Below are 20,901 nucleotides of genomic sequence, written 5' to 3'. Positions count from 1 at the left end.
TACCTTACCAGAAGCTTCTCTTTGATCATTTTAGTGCATAAAATAATTCTGTTCCTATCACTCATCTCAGTACCATACCTTTTCTGTACTTAAAGAGAGCATACATGTCTTCGGTATTTGCTTCTTTGTGGCTCTTGGAAGAATTAATCTGTGATTAAAAATATTACAAAACAGTTACATTAGGAGATTAGGGTAATTTTTAAATAGAATGTTCCAAATTGTACTTAGCAAATAAAGAAATACTAATAAGCCATCATTTAACCAGCTCAACAGCTATTTTAGAATTCAAATTAGGATAAAAATGGATAACATGAAAATACTTTCACTTTATACATTATGCACCAGATTAGCCCTCAGTGGTCAAGTTATACACATTGCAAAAGCATACATAAAATGCGACAAAATGGTATTAAAGCTTAGCATGGAGAAACATGAAATAAACCAAAATTTCCTGATACAGCTTCCTAGAAACTGACAGTATTAATTTGGCCAGATAACTTTCAGCGGCACAATAATTTTTCTTTAGCGTAAATAGTCTCTGATGTTAGACAGAAAAACCTTCCTCTCAGATAGAAGCTGGTTTTTAACAAAGCACGTCTTACGCTTCACACTAGCAATGTATTATAATTTGCTTTGAAACATGGTGCGCTGATGACACTGGATGTATCACTCTGATGATAAATCAAGACAGGGAATTCTGAAACGGTGAGCACATTAGTAAAAATTACCTTTAAAGACCAGTGTTTGCATTCATATGCACAACAGAGGTGAAACAGATGTCTTAATACTTGAGCTACTATTTTAAGTACAGGCATAAAACATTTTGTGCATGTAAAATGAGATGTGTTGCAATAACAGTCATATCTGTACAGAAAGCCACAGACCTCGCTGCTGTAATATTCTTCCTAGCTGCTGCTCTGCCGCTGGGATGTCTCTATACCCTGCCTGAGACTGCTGTGCTGGGGTGAGGGGGTAACTGCGCACAGCCCCCAGGTACAGGAGGGGATGGGAGGAGAGCGTGCAGGGCTCGTCTTTCACTCTGAGCTGCAACAGCCCCACGCTCTCCGCAAAGATCTGATAACTACAGATACGCAAGAGCGGACGGTGATTCAGTCTGTCTTGTGGTGGGGACTGACATGACCTACCATGAGAAAACACTTTCTTATCTTTACCAACAAATAATGAAGTCTTACTGGGATTTCTAGTAAGAAAGTAGCTAGACCTCCATAGATATTAGTAATATCTGATTTCTTGCCAATGAGAGATGTGAAGCCTTACCAGGCAAGCCTGCAGCAGTAAGGAATGCCTTAGAGAGGACTTTGTTCCCACACATCTCCTAAGGCCTGTAAATGGCCCAGGGAGACTTTCAAAGTTCAGGGACTACCCTTGCCCTTACCTCGGCAGCAAGATGGAACAGGATGGAGGCAGGAGGAGACAGCTCCGCTGCTCTCAATGCTGACTTTGCTGCTGACCAGGGCAAGCAGCACCCATCAGTGCCTGGCAGACTATGACCGTGCCTGCCAAAGCAGGCAAAGGGGATGCTCACAACTTCCACAAATACAGGACACGGAGGGGAGTTGCTCCCTCTTCTTGCTCTCCTCACTGCCATCACACAAGGCTTAGCAGCAGACCACATGGCTGCAAAAGGTATTTCACCCATCTGAGCCATGGTGCCTCTCATGACGCTTTTTGATGTGTCGGTGCCTCATCTTTGCTATGGGCTTTGTCTGTATATCACAAACCATCCTGCAGTTGTTGCCAGGATGTGAGCAGTTATCTGAAGCCTGATTTTATGTCTGCATTCATTTGATCATATGAGTGGGACTGCCCCATGGGGACAATGTAGCTGGTACTGTGATTTTATGTATGCCTGAATATTATATGCGTGATGGTTCCTTTCCCCCATGAAAGCCTGCACACCTTAAGGATAACAGGATCAATCAAGGCCCTGCTGAAGTCAGGCAGCCTCTTTCCGTTTCCATAAGGCTTTGGGTCTGCTCCTTAATGTACTGCTGACAAACTGTATTAAAAGATATACACTCAGCTTTCTCTAGCTTATTCAGTATAAGTGATGTTTCTTTTTATCTACAAATATAAATTGTTCTGCTGTTTATATGTTTTTGGAAAGTCCTTGCTGCACATTGAAAAGCTGCTCTCTCTATCAAAAGGCATGAGTATTTGTCTTGCTAGGTGTATAGTTATCTATTGCCAGAGACACCAGTTTCATTTTTTGATTAGGGAAATATGTACATGTTGTTATAGTTAATAGGCCAGTTTTACTACACAAGTCACACAGGAGACAAACAATCTATTAACTGTCCTATTGAGCAATGCGAACAGCACCGAGTGTTTGGATTTTCAGCATCCTTGAGAAGTGACTTTGCTATTACACTAACGATGCCCTGGTGAGTATTCATTTTCAGGTAGTAACAACCCTTGAAAATAACTCTTTCAGTCTAATTATACTGCCGGATTACAGAAAGCCTTTCAGTGAAGTTTACAGGCCAGATTCTAGTCACTGTAAACAGTTGTAACTCCACAGGTTTCAGGAGGAGTAATCCAATTTATACGCTGGACCTACCTCTCTAGTCTGTAAACCCTGTATTAAAGGTTATGTAATAATTAAGGATGAAGGAATAAAAAGGCCAATCACCCTAACTTGATTCAGGCAATGACTTTGCACTTACTGAAATGAGGATGAACAGAATCAACCTCTAAGAGATTAGTTATAACTAGGAGATTAGTTTGGTGTAATAAAGCATACTTAGCATAAAATGGAGAACTCTTCAGCGCATTTTGGAATAATGCATTTTAAATCTGCCAGTTGCCTCTGAAGGTCCTGCCAATCCTGCAAAGCTCACTCATGATTTAACTTTATGTACTATAAATAATCCCACTGAAATCAGACTATTCACAGTGCAGACAGGCAAGCAGAGTTTAACTGCTAGACAAATCAGTGATCTAGCCAGAGGAACGTTCCCTGGCTTCCACGTCTCCTTCAGACTTGACCTATAAATAAACAGGGAAATGTCTGGCATTTTACTGAGTAGAAATAGCTCTGGTTTTCAGTGGTTTGGGTTCTACTTCAAAGAAAAATCTTCTATTCTTTCTCAAAAGAATGTGATTTTCACAAGAAACCACATAAAGGTCTCATTCTCTGTAGACTTATGTTTTTAATGCTCCCCCAAAATGGGAAAAAACTATTCAATCACAATTGCCAAAATGAGGAAGAATATATAATTCATTTTCATTAATCCTGCTACAACTCTTCCCTGTAAACTCATTTGAAGCCTGTATTCTAGATCAGCAGCACAATGTTAAAGCTGGTTTGAGGCAGAGAGTTGTTAGGTGTCATATACCAAATGAAAAAATCCATGATGCAATAAAGTTGCTGCCTTGCTCCAGCAAGAAAAATACTTTTGTCAACACAATACAGAGGACTAAGAAAGACTGGTGCTTTTAGCCAAAGTGTGTTTTAGAAGAAACACACTAACCTGAGCCAGGGCATGAAGCCAACAACTACTAGATCAAGAACCTGAAATTTACATTTAATCAACCTCAAGTAGGGACAAGAAATCAATTTAACACACTGTTTGCAGAACATTTACTGTGGAATCATCTTGTATGATGCAGCACTGCTAAAAATTACCCCCACAAAAATCAGCTGTTATTAAGGAAAGTGCAATGGCCAAAGAAAATATGCCACAGAAGTCACTGAAATAGAACAAGGAATTTCTTTATTTTGTTTCCCAAAACTTCAAACGTAACCTTTGATAAGTTGAATGTTTGATCTTTTAGCTACCAGCACAATTTCCTAGTTACTTTTATAAACTGGAGCTTTCAAACTCCTACCTACTCCCAGTGATCTCTGCATACTGGGTTATTTAATATTCCCTCAGCTTATCTCAAGTCTCAGTGCAGCAAGGCTTTTTAGTTGCTATGGCCCTAAGCATGGAACATGAAAGAAAAGGATATCTCGGAGTCTCGCTCTATATTTTTCATTTAAAAACAAGGCCTGGGAGCCTGAGGCATGTCCCCAGTCATTTTCAGTTGTTTTGGAGCTCCCATTTACACTTGGAGCATTCCATCTTCACAGGGTACTTCTTCAAAATATTAGTGAGACATGCAGAAATACCAAGGTTGTATCAGATCAGTAACTCTGTTTCAGTAGGGAATGGGATGCCTGTATGCATGGATAGCAAAAGGGACTAAACTGCTAAATTTGTCAAAGGGGTCTTGCCCAAAATCTCATGGTCTAGTTTCCTATTAGTCTTTCTGGTACACTCTTTCTAATCCCAGTACTCAGACAAATAGCATTTACTTTCCACAACCCAAATAATTCACAGCTCCTTCAATACAGCACCACTACAGTAATTAATCTACTTGTTGTCACAAGTCAAAGAGCTGATAAGCGCAATATGTTACATTAAGTATAACCAGACAGCTATAGAACATTACATTCACACTGTTTGCTTTTGTTATTTTTAATATAAAAGGCATGATACCATTGTGAGCACCTTTAAATTAACATACTTGTATCATTTTAGGTTCACAGAAAAGGTAAAGTACATTTAAGAGGTAAGGAATTTCCAACTAGCAAAAGAAATGTGGAATATCTCAGAACAGCTGTTCTTGTCAGGTTTTACCAGTGACAGACAAGCACTCTCAGCTCAGGAGCTGCACTGACGCCAGCTCAGAAATATTTTTAAATTGGAGACTGAGTTAATGCAGAAAATGAAATAACCCACACTGTAAAGACACCACCAGGTGGATCAGCAATGCAGAGCAACAAAACCCACAGGCTCCGCCAGATTTGGGTGCTGACAGTTCTCCGGGGAGAGGGAAGCCCCTCTGGCAAAAAGCCAGCAGAAGCAAATGAAGCCCATTCATCCCATACCCCTCCCCTGTGCAGAGGGGTGTATGATCACAGCGCACTCAATTCTGCCAGCTCACACACCTCATCATGACTGTCTGAAGCTGGGGAGGACTGATCTCATTGATGTCTGGGCCTGAACAAGAACAAAACAGTGATAAGAAATTACATTTTCCCTCTTGCCATTAGTCATATCCTAAAAGTATATTGTGCTTGGACTCTTGGACTTCTTGCTTGAAGCGATAGCAATACTTCAATGTTTCAGTCAGAATAATCATGACGTGCTAACCACCATGTTAATGAGAAAAACAGTTCCACTGACTTTGGAGGGACCACTTTGAAACTTTAGGCTACAATGTAGCCTACCTCAAGCCTAATGCTGCTGTACTTGAACTCTCTCTGCTATTTTTAAATCTGGCTCAGCTATCTCTATGTTACATTGCAATGTGCAATATACTTGAACTCAGTTTGCTCTGGTATGAAGAACAACATGACACAACTCAATCCAAGTAAACTCTTATTACCAAGGTCAAAGGGCTGGTATCTAGAAAAGTGAAGATTTGCTGCTCCTTTTAGAGGTAGTCTGACATCAGCAAGAATTAGACCTTGCATCTTTCTCTAAATCTCCTCTTCTTCAGCAAAGAATGTAGTATGTATGAGTTAATCCAAACAATGAAGATAGTATTCCACATCCAACTTCTGGAATATTTCAACTTTGCCTGGGAGTTTTAAAAAAGCACTAGTTATAGAGATGTAAATATGGGCCCAAAGAAATCTACCAGGAATTATACATATGATGAAGGAAAATAATCTGTACTGAATTTAAAATATGTTGTAGACTTACATTTTCATTTTGTCCTTTGCTATAAAGACGACTGGCAGATAGGTACAGCAGTATAGTGAAGAAATCAGGAACCCTTTACTGCTAGGGAATATGCAGAGGGGGTGGATAAGGGTGAAAGCCAAACATTCTCAGCTGTTTTCAACCTCTCAGACAAAAATGCTGTACATGGGAAGGCTGGCATGCAAAGGTAAAGGCTGGCTAAGGTAAAAATCTCCCAAGAAACAGAATATTTGCAGGTAACTGTCCTGGTTTCGGCTGGGACAGAGTTAACTCTCTTCCAGGGGGGAGTTGGCCGGGAGGGGCAGATCGCAGCTCTGGCATCGGTCAGCGGGTGGTGAGCCATTGCATCGTGCATCACTGGGTTTTTTTTCCTTCCCCCCCTCCTTTTTTTTGTTATATTCCTTTTCATGACTATTGTTATTATTATTATTATATTTCATTATTACTATTGTTAGTATTATATTTTACTTTAGTTATTAAACTGTTCTTAACCCACGAGTTTTACTTTTTTTTCCTTTCCTCCTCCTCACCCCACTGGGAGAGATGAGGGGGAAGTGGCTGCGTGGTGCTTCGTTGCTGACTGGGGTTAAACCACGACAGCAACAAAGATACTAAAGTTGAAGAATTTATGCACAGAGAAAGAAAATGTGGCCTAAATAGATCATTTCCACTTCCAATTTCTAATTATTTGAAAATCTTTGATTTCTGCTCTTTGAAGCTAACTGATCATTGCATACTATGCATGACCTCTGCTGTTTAAAGCCTATTGTGTTTTAAATGATTGCTTTCACAAGCAATTTTGTTGAAATTAACATATAGTGAAAGTTATTTTGAAATATCTTTTTGTAAAACCAGTTTTTCTTTCGTTAGATTAAGAAAGAAAAAGCCTATCCTTGGAAGTCAGCAACATTTTAGATGAGCACAGAAAAAGAAATTATAATACTACCTTTCTTTGTAAACTCAATTACAACTTATATGTACTTGCTGCTGTTCATTAAAGTTCCATAAAAAATAATGACTCATCAGTAGAAGATGAAATTTTGCTACAATATTAATCTTCTGGAGCTTTTCACCTGAATTTCTCAAAGAAACTTACTTAAATATTACTTATTTGAAGTCAGCAATAACTGTGACATAGATACGAGGCATACGACAGATATTGCTGAGTGCTGTGGAACATGATTCAAAAATTATATAGAATATAACTCAGCAGATATTGCTAGTATGTCAAGTATACTGCAAGCACGAGGAAAACTTCAGCTTCTTCTCCACTGAGAGTTCCTAATAGCCATGTGCCTGAGCAGTTAAATGAAATAGGTATTTTATTAATGCTGCCAGAAAGAGGAAGATTACCATGAGAAGGAAAAGATATACTTGGGGTGTTATATGCAATTTAAATTTATAATAAACCCCCCAACGTTGTAAAATGGGCCCTGGTGTAGGGGAGTGTTATTCCCAAGCCTGGAATGCCTTAGGGGTGTTTAGAGGTGCTTTAGGGGCTCCCTTTCTCATCACAGTTTCTCTCCGACAAATACCGTGCATATTTGACCCCAACACGTACAACTTACAGTCTGTGCATGCTGATGCACAGACTGTAAATGAAACTGTTACAAAGTTCCTTGGGTTTGTTATCTGGCATTTACACATGGATCGCACCATGGCATATTAAGAGCTAACAGGGCTAAGTATTGCGGGGTTTTGAAACAACGTGAAAGCACTAGACCACAGCACGCTTAGGGGATGTTGATGTCAAGAAGTCACCCTGACTGACATTAATCTGCACTCCTCAGCTGAGGATCAGGCAGTAAAGAGGTAGGTCACCATTTTGTATAACTCCATATTGATTCCACCAGCCATTGAGAACAGGGAGAGGAGTATGTATGTAATCCAAACTGCATTATCTTTTGACTCCTACCCACACTATCACTATCCTTAGACCCTCATATTTATAGACTTTTTTAACAGAATCTGAAAGTAGCATTTCATACCCAGCATGCTAAAGCCAAAACTTTAATGATTTGCATTCCCAAAATCAGATATCTAAACAGAAATTTAGATTGCTAATAACTGGATTTACTACAATGGAAAGTGCTCAGCTCCTGTCATAACAAGTTTATCCTCAACTCTCCACGTAACATTCCTATCTGTTTTATCCAAAGTCTGTAGGCTCAAAGAGCTGCTCTGATTGATCTGTGGCCACAAAACACGTATGGCATCTATGACAGAAAGGGTAATCTTTCCTCCTCACACCATTCTAGACTAAGTACTGCAGACACGACCTGTACATCAACTGGAAATACTGATGACTATTGGTACTGTAGTTTTCCTCCATAAAAATTACTGCAATAATCTTAGAATTTACAGGCTGTAAGTAAAGGAAAAATCAAAGAGGTCCAAGCCTACATCTGCTAATCCAACTTTTCTTGTTTCAAGTGAAAAATCTGTTGTGCTTGTGGGTTCGATCCTGTCAGCATACCAAACATGGTCAGAAAACCACAATTGTACTGAATCTATACTGTGTATTGGCTCTAAGTCAGGACTGCACATTGAAAGTCTATTTCACTTGTGTGACATCCTTTTCTGCTACCTGAAAGTCCTTTGGGGATTGTTAAAACAAGAATTAACATTACAGATTCGTAGCATTTTTAACAAGAAGAAAGAGCACTTCAATAAGCCCTTTCTTTTTGGATATCAAAGGATTATATTAACCTTTAAACCCACAAAACTCCACAGACACCTCATGTTCATGCTGGTGCCTTCATTACATCTTAGTTCTATTTCTACCTCACAGAAGTCTTCCATGCTGCAATATTAACCTGCATCCCCTCCCTGATCCTGTCTGTATTTTTTTGTCTTTGGTGGATTTTGTAATGCATTTTTCTGGATTCTGACAAAATTGTTGTTCAAATTATTTAACAACTGTAACACGCCCTCATTATCTTCTGAATCATCAGTCTTTGTTTCATCATCAAACCTTATTCACAGAGATTTTAGCATTTACAGTGTTGATAAAAATGTCAAATACCATTAATGGAAGAAATTCCTGAGGGTCTCTGTTAATAAAAACCTTGCTCATTAATAAGTCTCCATTGACAAATACATTTTAAAAATGGTCAGTAAGTCAAACTAACATGCACTCTTGTTAAGTCTACATAATGCAATTGACCCACGTGGCTCACATTAGTAGGTCATGTGATATTATGTTAAAATTTACTACTCAACATAGCTGTTTTTATCAACCAAACCTGTATTTCTATGAAATGGATAACAGATTTGTTTACCAAAAAACACTTCTCATGAAACCATGTTGATGGACATATCTTACATTTTTAATCTTAAATTGTTTGTTTACAGTCTCTATTTAACTATTACATTTATTATGCCTCTACTTGACCTGTGGCTAACCCGCTTAGAGTTTCCCCAGTTTCCTCAGATCTGTGAAAAAATAACACTGTTGTTCATCTAATGTCTTTAAAGTCTCTGACATAAATTTTCTGAATCCATGGTTTAAGAAAAATACTAGTTTCAGTAAGCGCTAGTTTTTTTTTTTTTTTGTCCTAAATTGCGAATATTCTATTCCCTCAGTATCTGCCTCCTGCATGTGTGTACTTGCTTTGTTCCAAATATAGGACAGAAACTGTTGTTGACATTTCTGTTTTGCATCACTATTAAGGATTTCACCATCTGTATCAAGCAAAGAATCCAATAATGGTTTCTTTTGATCCTAATTATATTCTAAAATGCTTTTAAAAATTGTTTTAGCCTTTGGCCATTGACATATTTCCACTAGCATCCTTTATCAGCTGCAGCTTCTTTCCAATAATGTGTGTTTTAACAAGGACGGCTTTTGACTACTGTAATACATTATTTAGTCAAGTCTGCTTTATCTGACTGTAGTTTTGGTTAACATTTTTCACTTAAAATGTATGTTCCAAGCGGAAAGTATCAGTTGTTTTGAGTCAGAGAGTTATCACACTCGAACTATATTCTGTTGGACAAAGAAAGGGTAGTGAATCGTAATTAGGGAACGTACAAATTCTTGTTTTTCTGAAGGAAATCCAACCGAGTTACCATGATGGGCTCAGAACAAAACTTTACTAAGTTACATTTTGTTTTTAAAAAATCTGAAGAAACTGTTTAGTAGCCCTGCCAGCATTCACCAAAGTTAACTATTATAACAAAGGTTTTCTTCATGCCTACTATAGACTGTTGCTTACAGCTCATATTGTTCCCTAGTGAGGTTTGCTTGGGAAAATATAACTTAGTAATGCAGACAAAGTAGGTTTGCGTGTATATGAGTCTTACACATACACCTAAGATTAGCATTGACAGGAATACTCACACCTAAGATTAGCATTGACAGGAATACTCTATTTCTAAAATGGGCTAACATTATGTCAGCCAGTAGGTGATCTAACTTTAGGTCACAGTGACTATGGATGCAAAAGTAAAATGGAGTTAGATGTCAGGGACTAGCCCAAATACACTTTGAAGAATAGAGATGCTGACATTTATGAGAAATACATTTACATTTGGATATTTGTTATCAGATAATAAAGCAGTGGAAACACCAGAAATTATTATCTATATTCTCTTAAAATCAAGCCCATAAGTCTTTTTTTCTTTCTTCTTTTTTTGCCCCAGTGAGTCAAATGGAGATACAAGAAAAAATTAAAGGAAGAATGTTGTAACGGAACAGATTGTCCTAAAATATAAAGCTTAGGTATTTTGAAGGCTAGAAAAACATTCCATTTGTAGTGATGACTGTATATCTAATGATCGTCACTTTCCTATTCCTATAATTTTTTTTGAGAACTTAGCACTCATCTGACCCAATAACTCTACACATGAGAAATACGCAGAATTTAGAAATCCTTTGATGACTTTTCATCTGTAAGATTATTTGATACCATGTTTCATTTTAAAACATTTTCACTTTAAGAGGATAATCATATCTTTGTATAAGGAGAAACCACCCAAACCTGAATCATCTGATATAACATGCACTAACTAAAAAAGAAGAAAGCAAATGAAGAGAAAAATAGCTCATATTCACTACACACTATATGCAAAACTACATTTATTTGCTTTATGAGGGACTTTTGGAAGGTTTAAAGAAGCTGGAGTGATAGGTTAGTTTGGCATGCCAAACTAACCTAAAATCTTGCAATAGGCAAATGGAGCATGTAGCTAGCTGTAATGTTTTAGCACTAGTTAAGGAGTAAATGTATCTTCTTTATGGAGAGTTTTCCCACATTAAAAACACAGAGAAAATACATTAGTCAATGCTTGCTTTCTACATTTGGTTTGATCTGATGCTTACGTGAAAGAAATACGCTGGCAGGTTGGAGAACAAAACAGGTGTTGCAGAAAAGAAGATGCTTACCTATAAGAGTATTTCTATTAAAGTCTAGTGAAACTACTTGTCTGTGCAGTGTGACCAGGATGCTGAGTGGGGCACTACCAAAACCCACACATTCTATTATTCTTAATAGTCATTATTCCACATTTAGATTCTTACAATCTCATTTGTCATCAGTTTATTGGGACCTTCTTCCAAAATTGAATCAAATTTCAAAAGACAAAGTCTGTTTGCAAAGCTGCTAACACTTTGCCATCTTTCTGAGAATTCTCAGAGTAGGAATTCCTAAAATACTACATAATTTTTTTTCTTTCATCCTGACTGGTAAAAATGGGCAGAATCACTTAGGGTTTCTTTTAAGAGAGCTCATAATTTCACTTTACTATTAAAACAGTCTTTCATGCAAAACTTCAAATGAACGTGTCTAATTTGCCCTAGGACCAACTTGAACTTTTGGCACCCACAGTGTTCCTTGTCAAGGAGATCACAGGCCTGCTACCCATTAATCCTTCTGCTCATTTTGTTTGTTTTGAACCTCACCCATCCTGGCTTCATTCTATGCCCTCCAGTTACTATTGCTGGAGAAGACAGCAACAACTAGTCTCCATCTGTTCTTTGCATGTTGCTAATGATTTTATAGACTGCTATCATATGTCTGTTTATGGAGTTTAGAGAGCTTAGCCTCTTCACTCAGACACCAAAGCACCTTAATATTGGTGCTTTAAATATACCCTGCCCCACCTCTTTTTTTTAATCTTTGCGTGTGGCAAATTGAAAGAAAAGCCTTTCCCACAATCAGTATTCACCTCTTATAAAAATCCCAAAATTCCTAGTAAGTGAAAAATACCAAGAAAAGAGGAAAAGAAAGATTTTTCTAATGCATAGGGGCTGTGAACAGACATCAGCAACACTACTTGCTTGATGCCATTTTCATAAGACTTTCCAATACTTTCAGCCATCACCAACACCGCGACACGGGAAACCCAGTACAGAAGGCTACTTCTAGATTTGGTATTCTATTTCCTTCCTTCCTTCTCTTGGCCATCCTATGTTTGTCTTTATTCCTCCTGTCATTCCCAGTTGCTTCATGTTCTCTGAAGACCACAAATGATCTTTCACTCAGGTTGATTATTAAAATAATTATTTTTTAAAAGTGGAAGGGGAAAAAGAAGATGAATGTAGATATGATACACCTGGCATTACATGGAAGAAAGACTCTTAAAAGGTAGAGGTCATAGGCAGCAAATTTGCTTATTTGACTGCATTTACTCTTTCAGTCATAAACCAACTTTCAATTTGCAAATCACCTTTAGGCGCTTGTTCAAGCTGACAGCCAGAGGAAAAACTCCATCCCAGGAGCAAGCTAATTATCCCCATGGCCAAAGATTTCAAAACTTGAAAGGAAAACAGGAAGGAAAAAAAAAAACAAAACAACAGAAAAACGAGAGACTGGCTGTTCATCATTTCTATTCTTAGTGTATATTTGATGAGATGGTTTAAACACTTTGAAGTGAAAGGATCTTGATCACCACAATGGCTGATGCAGTTAGACTGTTTATGGGGGAGGGGGACATCACAGACACAATTCCTACTCACAAGACTGAAATCAAGTCTTCCCAAAAAAAAAAATCCCTTTTATTCTTATATCAATTGCTAACTCTCAGAGGTAGTTGACAAAATGGTTTATAACATTTCTACAACAAAAAGCATTGATTACATAGTGAAAGATGTAGTCAGATACAGAGTGACTTTAAAAAAAAAAAAACCTGTACTTATCATCTACAGGAAAGGGAAAGAAAGTAAAGGTTCCTGCTAAAAGCCTAAAAAGGACTCATTTAATAATGTGAAGTCTCTTGAGTAATTCCTAATCAGATTATAAGTATAACTTAAATATAAGATTTGCATGATGCCCTCAAGTGTCATTATTGATGCTTGATTGTATTAATTAATACATTGCCAGCATCAGCTAGATAATCATCAGTTCCTACTTTGTGAATGATTCCTTAAATTGTAAGCCAGTGCAGGATATTGTGAAAATAAGTTATTGTTACGTTTACTCCAGTAAGCTTGTAGTTCACTGCAATTATATAGTAATATAAAATAATTCGCATTTCTAATGACTTGGGGATTTTTTCCCCTTCAGACTATCTGCTGCTACATTTTCAACTGTCATAATCAGTCAGAGAGGGTTATTTCAATGATAACAAGGCAGAATGGAAAATTCAAACCAACCTCCATAGACAGCGAGATGTCTTTCAGTAGATTTGGTAACATACAGCTGCACTTTGTTCTTTCAACCACACTGATAAATACTTTCATTGTGTATGTTAATCAGACTGGGAAAAGATACAGAAAATGGAAGAGTCAGAGATTTAAACTACATTGCTGAATAATTACATCAGAAGATGTGCCATTTACTGAGGGTTTCTTTTTTCTAAGTGAAAAACATTAAAGAAAATGTACAGTAATTATTTTTCCTAGAGGATGCAAACCTTTATACTGACATGAAAAAGAAATGGAATAGTATATCTATTATAATAGATATTAATAGGCATCCCAAGGACAGTGGTACACAGTATCTCACAATACTTCAGAAAAGAAGCAAAATCAAAGCAGTTCAGTATATAGCAACCAAGGTTTTCAAGAGGCTCCTTTCTGTATTACGTGGTTGAGCAGAAAGGTTCAGAGACCTTCCAAGACAGGGAAAGCACCAGCACACAGAATTCCCTTGGACGCAGAGATTATATCCCACAATCCTATTGATTTTGATGAGACTATTATGTACTGAAATGAATGCTGTTTGATTTAATGAGACTTTTTATAGATACAAATTGCTTTCCTTAATTGTAATGGGTAGCATGTAGGCAAGAGAACAGTATTGGATCCTCAGTCTTTTTGTGTATGGGAAAGAGCAACTTCCTGAGCTGCAGGATTGAAATATCCCACCCCACCAGGGAGATGGGAGATGCTGTTTAATCTTTGAGGGATTTTTTTTGCCTAATATTATTGCTGAAGAAAGCATGTTTCATCTATGTTTAAAAAAAAACCTACGTGCAACTGTCTTGTTGTAATATCTTTTAGTTATTACTGCAAAAGTGTTTAATTATCCTTACCACCTGGCCTGAGCCCATTACAGTTCATGAAAAAATTTAGCAGGCTTTTGACTAAGCCTATTGGTATATCACAAAACTTCATTTCTATTCCCAAATCTCAATATTATTTAGGGCCACAGTACAATTATAGCAAGTTCTATCCAAGAAAAGAGAATTTGCTAAGATTAAATTGCATTACACTCATCATATGAATTCTAGAGGCACTGACTACTCAAAATCTCAGTTGAAGCTGGTCATTTGTTTAAAGCAAATAAATACATAAATGAAAATTAACAAGTATTCCAAGTATAAATTCAAAAATGTACCAGTATTTAAAGTCTGTTTGCCTGGGTATGAAATGGGAATGAAAAGACAAGTGTCAAGCATTGACTAGTGTAGAACATACAAGGTTTTGGGGGTTTCCTGTCCATACGTTAAGCATGAGAAGCAACATGTGAGTAGATTGGAGGTGGTAAACCTGTGAGGATGATTGAAAGAATACTGCAAGTCTAACACATCTCAGTCTTCACAATTCCTTCTACACAGCTTATATAATCAGCAATAAGTACCACTGCATATTAGTAATTTAGCCAATCTTTTGTTAACCTGAATGTTTCACAGATCCTTCTCTGTGTGAAACACAATATCACGACACATTATGCTAACTTACACTGAAAAAAATAAATCACATCAATATCATTATTTTAGCAGAATTCCATCAATGTAAGAGATATCCATGCATTCCTATTGTAATTTAAGTTCATTCACTGATTGCTACAATGACCTTCAAACTCCTTGTAAAAGTGAGTTCAGATTTTCTGTGCTGGCTATAAAAAAAAACCCACCACCTCACTTCTTAACACAGACAATTCTTTGAATAAATAGACAAAAAATATCATATTAGTTGACTGACTTAATTGAATGTGCTATAAGAGTTAGGGGATCCATTCTGATTTTGCATCTTAAATTGACCGCACTTGATGAAACACCCAAGGCAAACCACTAATTTTTACCATTGCTACAGGGCTTCTGCAAAGGAAATGCATTCTGACAGACAAATTACAAACTCGGCTTCTATCAGCTTCTTTTGGGTACAGCAACTGAGAATATTAAATGCCTAAATAACCAGAGGAGTCAAACCACTTAATATGTAACACAACTCCAAAGTTGGAAATGACATGAAATTCAAGTTAAAATGTCCCTCTTCTCCCTCTAGAATGGTCAAATCCAAGAAATCACATCTCCCAGTAAGTAAAGAATATAGAATATGCTGCATATTCAACTGTTTTCAACAGTTACTAACTCAAGGGAATTAGTGAGTAATAGATCATTCAAATTCAGGAAGACAGAGTTTCCCTTTTAAGCCAGCACTCCAAATGGAATTATTCGACATGGCGAGAGGAGAGGGAATCATTTCAACCTTTTTCATTAACTAGGTGAGCTCTAACAGTTAGGCCTTTGGTGCATAACTAACTGAACCTCTCCCTGGCAACAATTACAGCAGCTGCCTGAGACTTGGAATTGAGCTACTGGAAAATGGACAAACCCGTGGCATAAAGAAAACAAACCACAAAAGCAGAACCTGAAAAATCAAAAGGAAACCAGACAAGAGCGGTAGTGGTATGTGTAATTTTTTAATGCTTGGGAGTTTGCTGGCCAGAAAGGAAGCTTACCAAATCTACAACATACACCTTGACTTCCTTATAAGAAGAAAGATTTTTGCTGCACCTATAGAGCCAGAGCAACTGTGATGCCCTCCAGGCGCACCATGACTTTGTTGCTGTAGCCAGGAGTAGTGCACTGCATTCCCTAACTTGCATATCCAGCCCCATAGATGGATGAAGTTTCAGGAGATGGGAAGGAGTGAGAGGCTGGTGGCAAAACCTGCTAACAACTCCTGTCTTATCTCACAGGCTGGAGAAAAAAACCTTCACCAGCAACGGTCTCTAATGGGAAAATTTCTGACTTTGTCCCTCTTACAGTGTATTTCTTGGTGCTTTCCTCCACCTCATTTGCTATTTTGCACAACACAGGGCAGGCTGGAGCAACATCTGTGTTTTAATGCTTTCTTCTCATCTGGGAGGACCTGTAATTGTACATGTTTCTATTCATATGAAGGAGTTAACGAGCTTACAATAAAATTTGCTATCAAAAGCAAATATGCAAGCCGTAAGGACAAAAAGAATATGTGTGCACCTCAGTTAAATTTCAAATACCCTGAGGACCTAGCTGAACTTTCATTATGTCCTGTCTTTTGTCTGTCTGACATAGCATAATACATAAAAATGAATCAATTAAAACCTAAGCCTTTCACTTGCTAAAATCTCCAAGTTCATCCAATGAAGGAGCTTTTACACTGCCATGCCAATGTGCTCCATGTGACAATAGCAAAATAGGAACAGAATTGTCCTTAAAGCTTGTGACTATAATAAACAGAATATTGCAGGAAGAATACTTGATGTAGAATAAAAATCCTGCCTTGATTTGTTTTATGCTAAATAAGAACAAACATTAGAAATAAAACCTTTTAAAAAAAATCAAAAAACACTGAGATGAAGTTCCCAACTGTTTTTATGGCGTTCATTCATCTTTTTCAACTGTTTATTTGTTACTATTTTGTTTTGCCAGACAATGAGTTTTCACAGTTTAAAAACTGTGGCAAAAGAACATCTTTCTTATGGGCCCAGTCATTTTTACAAAATTATGGATAAAAAGAGCAACTGGAGAATGTTCTTACTAAAAGGGTAAGCAGTAGAAAGCTATGCTGTAGCAAGTCTCTTGTACACTGCGTTAGCTGCTCTGTGATCAGAATGAAGGTTATTTTCTCTTGTGGTGAACAAGGCAGAACAAACTACGTAGAAACATTCTCTAACTCCCGCTTTGGAAGCTTTTAACTGCAGTACAGTGAAGCGGTTGTAGTAAATTATGGTCTATCTGTTTACTTAAGTAACTGTTAAATCACTTAACAGTGAAATTCCCTGTAAAAGCTGAAGTTGAAATAGTATCGCAGACACTCATGCAACAATTAACCCCTCAGCGTGCTTTGGTTTCCAGTAGTGTCAGAATTTTGAAGCGGTTGAGATGTGGAGAAACAGCAGCCTTCTCTTACTAATTAGAAAACATGGCCAGCATTAGGATCTATGTATTTTGGCAGATTGCTTGCATCTTCTGGTTTTTTTGTTTTGAAATTATATTAATATATCTGCTAAATACCTTTCCTGTCTTTCAAACTAACTCACAATACTTCAGGTAGTTTAACCTCCAGCTCACCCATAAATATACATGATAAATCTGTGGCAGTCTAACTATTAACAACAGAAACGAGAAAGTATTTGACTAAGGCTACATGGAAAGAAAAATATTGCAGAACACATAGTACAGTTCAATGCACCTTGGTTGTCACACTGTGACCAGTCAGCTGTGTTTTACATGGCATTGTACACTCATTTCCACATGGACATTATTCATATCCCACAGCCATACTCCAGCAACATGGAAAGGCTCTTTTCTGCTTGGAGACCTATCTTTTTAAAAAAGAGCAGAGTCTGTGATGAAAACATCATACTTTGTTCTTACTGCCAATATAGTTAAAAAAAGAAAAAAAAAAATCAATGATAAAGTCATTTCCTTGACTCCTAGGGGGAAAAGTACGCAAGCTCCACGTGATATCTGGTTGACCTCAAATTCTTCTTTAATGGTTTTTCAGATATGATCAGACTATAATTTGGCATCTAAGATTGATGATTTATACTTTTTCTGTGGGTTGCTGCTAGACTGCCTCTCTCTTACTTTCCCATATTGCATAGAACAGAAGAGAAATATATTTCAAGTTCTGCAGGATTCCAGTTTCACTGGCAGTGAAATCTGCATGTGATTTGACAAACATGAATCTGATGATTTTCCACCATTCACCAGACCTTCAGGAATCTGGGATAAACATATTAGAAGGGCACTGGCACTAATTGCACAGCCTCACATATAACCTGACAGTACTTCTAGGAAGTCTAATCTGCTAAAGCCACAAATTAAAACACTTCATAATAATCTGATGAGAATGGAATTATGTAATAGTCAATAGAATGACTAATATAACACATGCTCCTTAGAAATCATATCAATGTCTCTTTTTCCTCTATACTTGAAAAGAAAAACACCTAACTATAAACCTACCTGACTAAACATTAATGTCTTTGCTAATTCAGGGACCCTGGTGATTTACAGCTTATCAACCATAGCTCTTAAATGTTCTTGTCTAATACAGGCTGATAACTCTCATTGTGTGCAAATGACTATATCTACCCCCTTTCAGACGAGCAGGAAAGTTCTGCCACTAATAATCTTCCAATCATTTTGTCACAAATGAAGAAATTACTCCTTTCCATTATATGACAAGCACACGCTTGTTAGTGTGCTTGGGGGTCTCTTATTTGGATCTTTGCAATATAGAGAGACAAATAAACTGTAAAATAGTGAGCTTTTTGGTAGCTATAATGCTCCTTACCTGTGGCATAAGAGAAAACAAAGAAAATTTCATACACATAACACTATATTAAAAGAATACTCAAAGTGCAGAATAAGTAACTCATTAGGGCCTTGGAACTGTCAAAGATTAGGTACACTTATATCAAAATATTAAAAAAAAAAAAAAAACAACAAAAAAACACCCTCTGCTCCAGAAACTTAAATTACCTCTATGACAAGTCACAAAAGTGAAGAAAACAGACTACTTACAAGAAATGTCTATAATCAGTTTGCAGAAGAACCTTAGCTATCTGATTTTTTTAAATGGAAAGCTTTAGTACCACATTCCAAATCATTATTCCAAATTATTATACCTTTGTCTCCTTACAAAGGTATTCTTCTTGTGAGCTTTTATTCATGACACGAGAGGATCATGCCCTAAGAAAGACAAATGACAGAACATGCTAACTCATAAGGGCTAACACTTTGAGGGTTGTTCAGCAACTCACTGATTCTCCATATTTTTGTCGCATACAACAGTGGATTTATTCTAGAAGATGAAGTCCCCGTACTAGGTATTCTAGGTAGTTTTACAGAACTGCACTTCCACGAGAATATTTTATTGTAACCATAAATAAGTATTTGTAGAATACCAGAGATAATTGATGTTGGCTGTGAGTAACTCTGTTAATAACAACTCCCTCCAATGTTCTAAATAAAATTTATTTATGCCCACACAGGAACCATATAAAACGCAGTATACACACCACTACAGACATCAAAAACTGATTAAATAAATGATGTCTCATTTGCATGTGAAGGTAATAAACATTCTTGCATTTGCTAAATTTATTTGTGTCTTACATCACACTCTGGCTCCTCAGCAGCACATAAGTCTCTGCATTTACAGGAGAATTCTAGCGTTTCCTGACTCTTCAGCACTCTATGTGTCCTCAGGATTATTCTTCTTCCATACTACCCCTACATTATGTACTGTATCTATTCTCACTCCTGTCTCTTTGGAGTAACACAATCTCTGTTATCAACCTTCAAGCCTTTCTGAAACCCTAGCTACAACACATAAATATTGACTCTCTTTACATTAGTACCAGTGAAGCCAGTAGCTTGGTCTTGTTTTCCTTCAAAGATACATTCACACACAGTTTACAAATAAAGTTGAGAGCTAAGCATTATGGATTTTTTTTTACAGATGTCAGTACAATGTGTAACAGCATGTCATTAGCAAGTATTTTCAGATATATGTGTACAAAGTACTGTACACAAGCACCTTACTAGGCCCAATCGGTTAACTGTTAACTGCTGAGTTAAAACTTTGCAGTTAAAAAAATTGTAGTAACTTTGTAGTGAAAGCATGTGGTTAAAACTTCACAAACTATCTTTAACTATAATACTAATTGTATGAAATATGAATTTACTTTCAATGCTTGATAATCATGGATGTTTATTTTAAGTCAGACCTCCATTCTCTGAGATTTAACACTGAAAAGACAAAATATACCTACTCGGTCCATGTGTCTTCTCCTACTTCATACAGCATCTCTGTACTGAAGCCACCCAACCTCATTCACATATTCATATATTACTAAAATCCATTCTTTAGCCATCACTCCATGATTTTACTGCTATGTTGAAAAGCAACTCTGATTTCACTTTTTCTTTTTACTAGCTGTCACATTTTTCTTCTCCAGATATACCTTCTACCTAATTTATCCCATTTACAACTTGGTCTAGATATACTTCATACTTTTATAGGTATCTGTTCAGCAAAATCTACTTCCAGGGTACCTTCCCGCATTAACTAGAGCCAGAGCTAATGATCAGCTGAAATAGTTTTGAATCCAAATAATCTTACAAACCGAGTATTGAAGGACTTCAGGTACCTGGCAAAAAAGGAATGTTACTCACTTGTAAGTGATGTTTTAAGGACATCATGTTTACACAAGGAACTGACTTTAAAGAAAGATGTAAATGTAAAGGGACATTGCTATCCTGAATAGACTTCTTATGCAAACACTCATAGATTGAAATTGAAATGCTTCACACTGAGATGAGCAAGCAGATATTCTGGAATTGTTTCCCTTGTAGGTAAATTCTAAGTGATCATCCCCAGAATGGAGTGCAGGTCTTAGGTTTCTTGCTCATATTTTCTGGCTGGCTCATTTTTATTCTGAATCCTCTAGATGAAATAAATGCCAGCACTTTGGAGAATCAGACTACATTAAATATCACCCCAGCAGCTAACACCACT

Source organism: Gymnogyps californianus, chromosome 10 (genome assembly GCF_018139145.2).
Source record: "Gymnogyps californianus isolate 813 chromosome 10, ASM1813914v2, whole genome shotgun sequence".
Taxonomy (NCBI): Eukaryota; Metazoa; Chordata; class Aves; order Accipitriformes; family Cathartidae; genus Gymnogyps; species Gymnogyps californianus.
The sequence above is the reverse complement of the archived record's forward strand: the minus strand, read 5'-3'. Positions refer to the sequence as shown.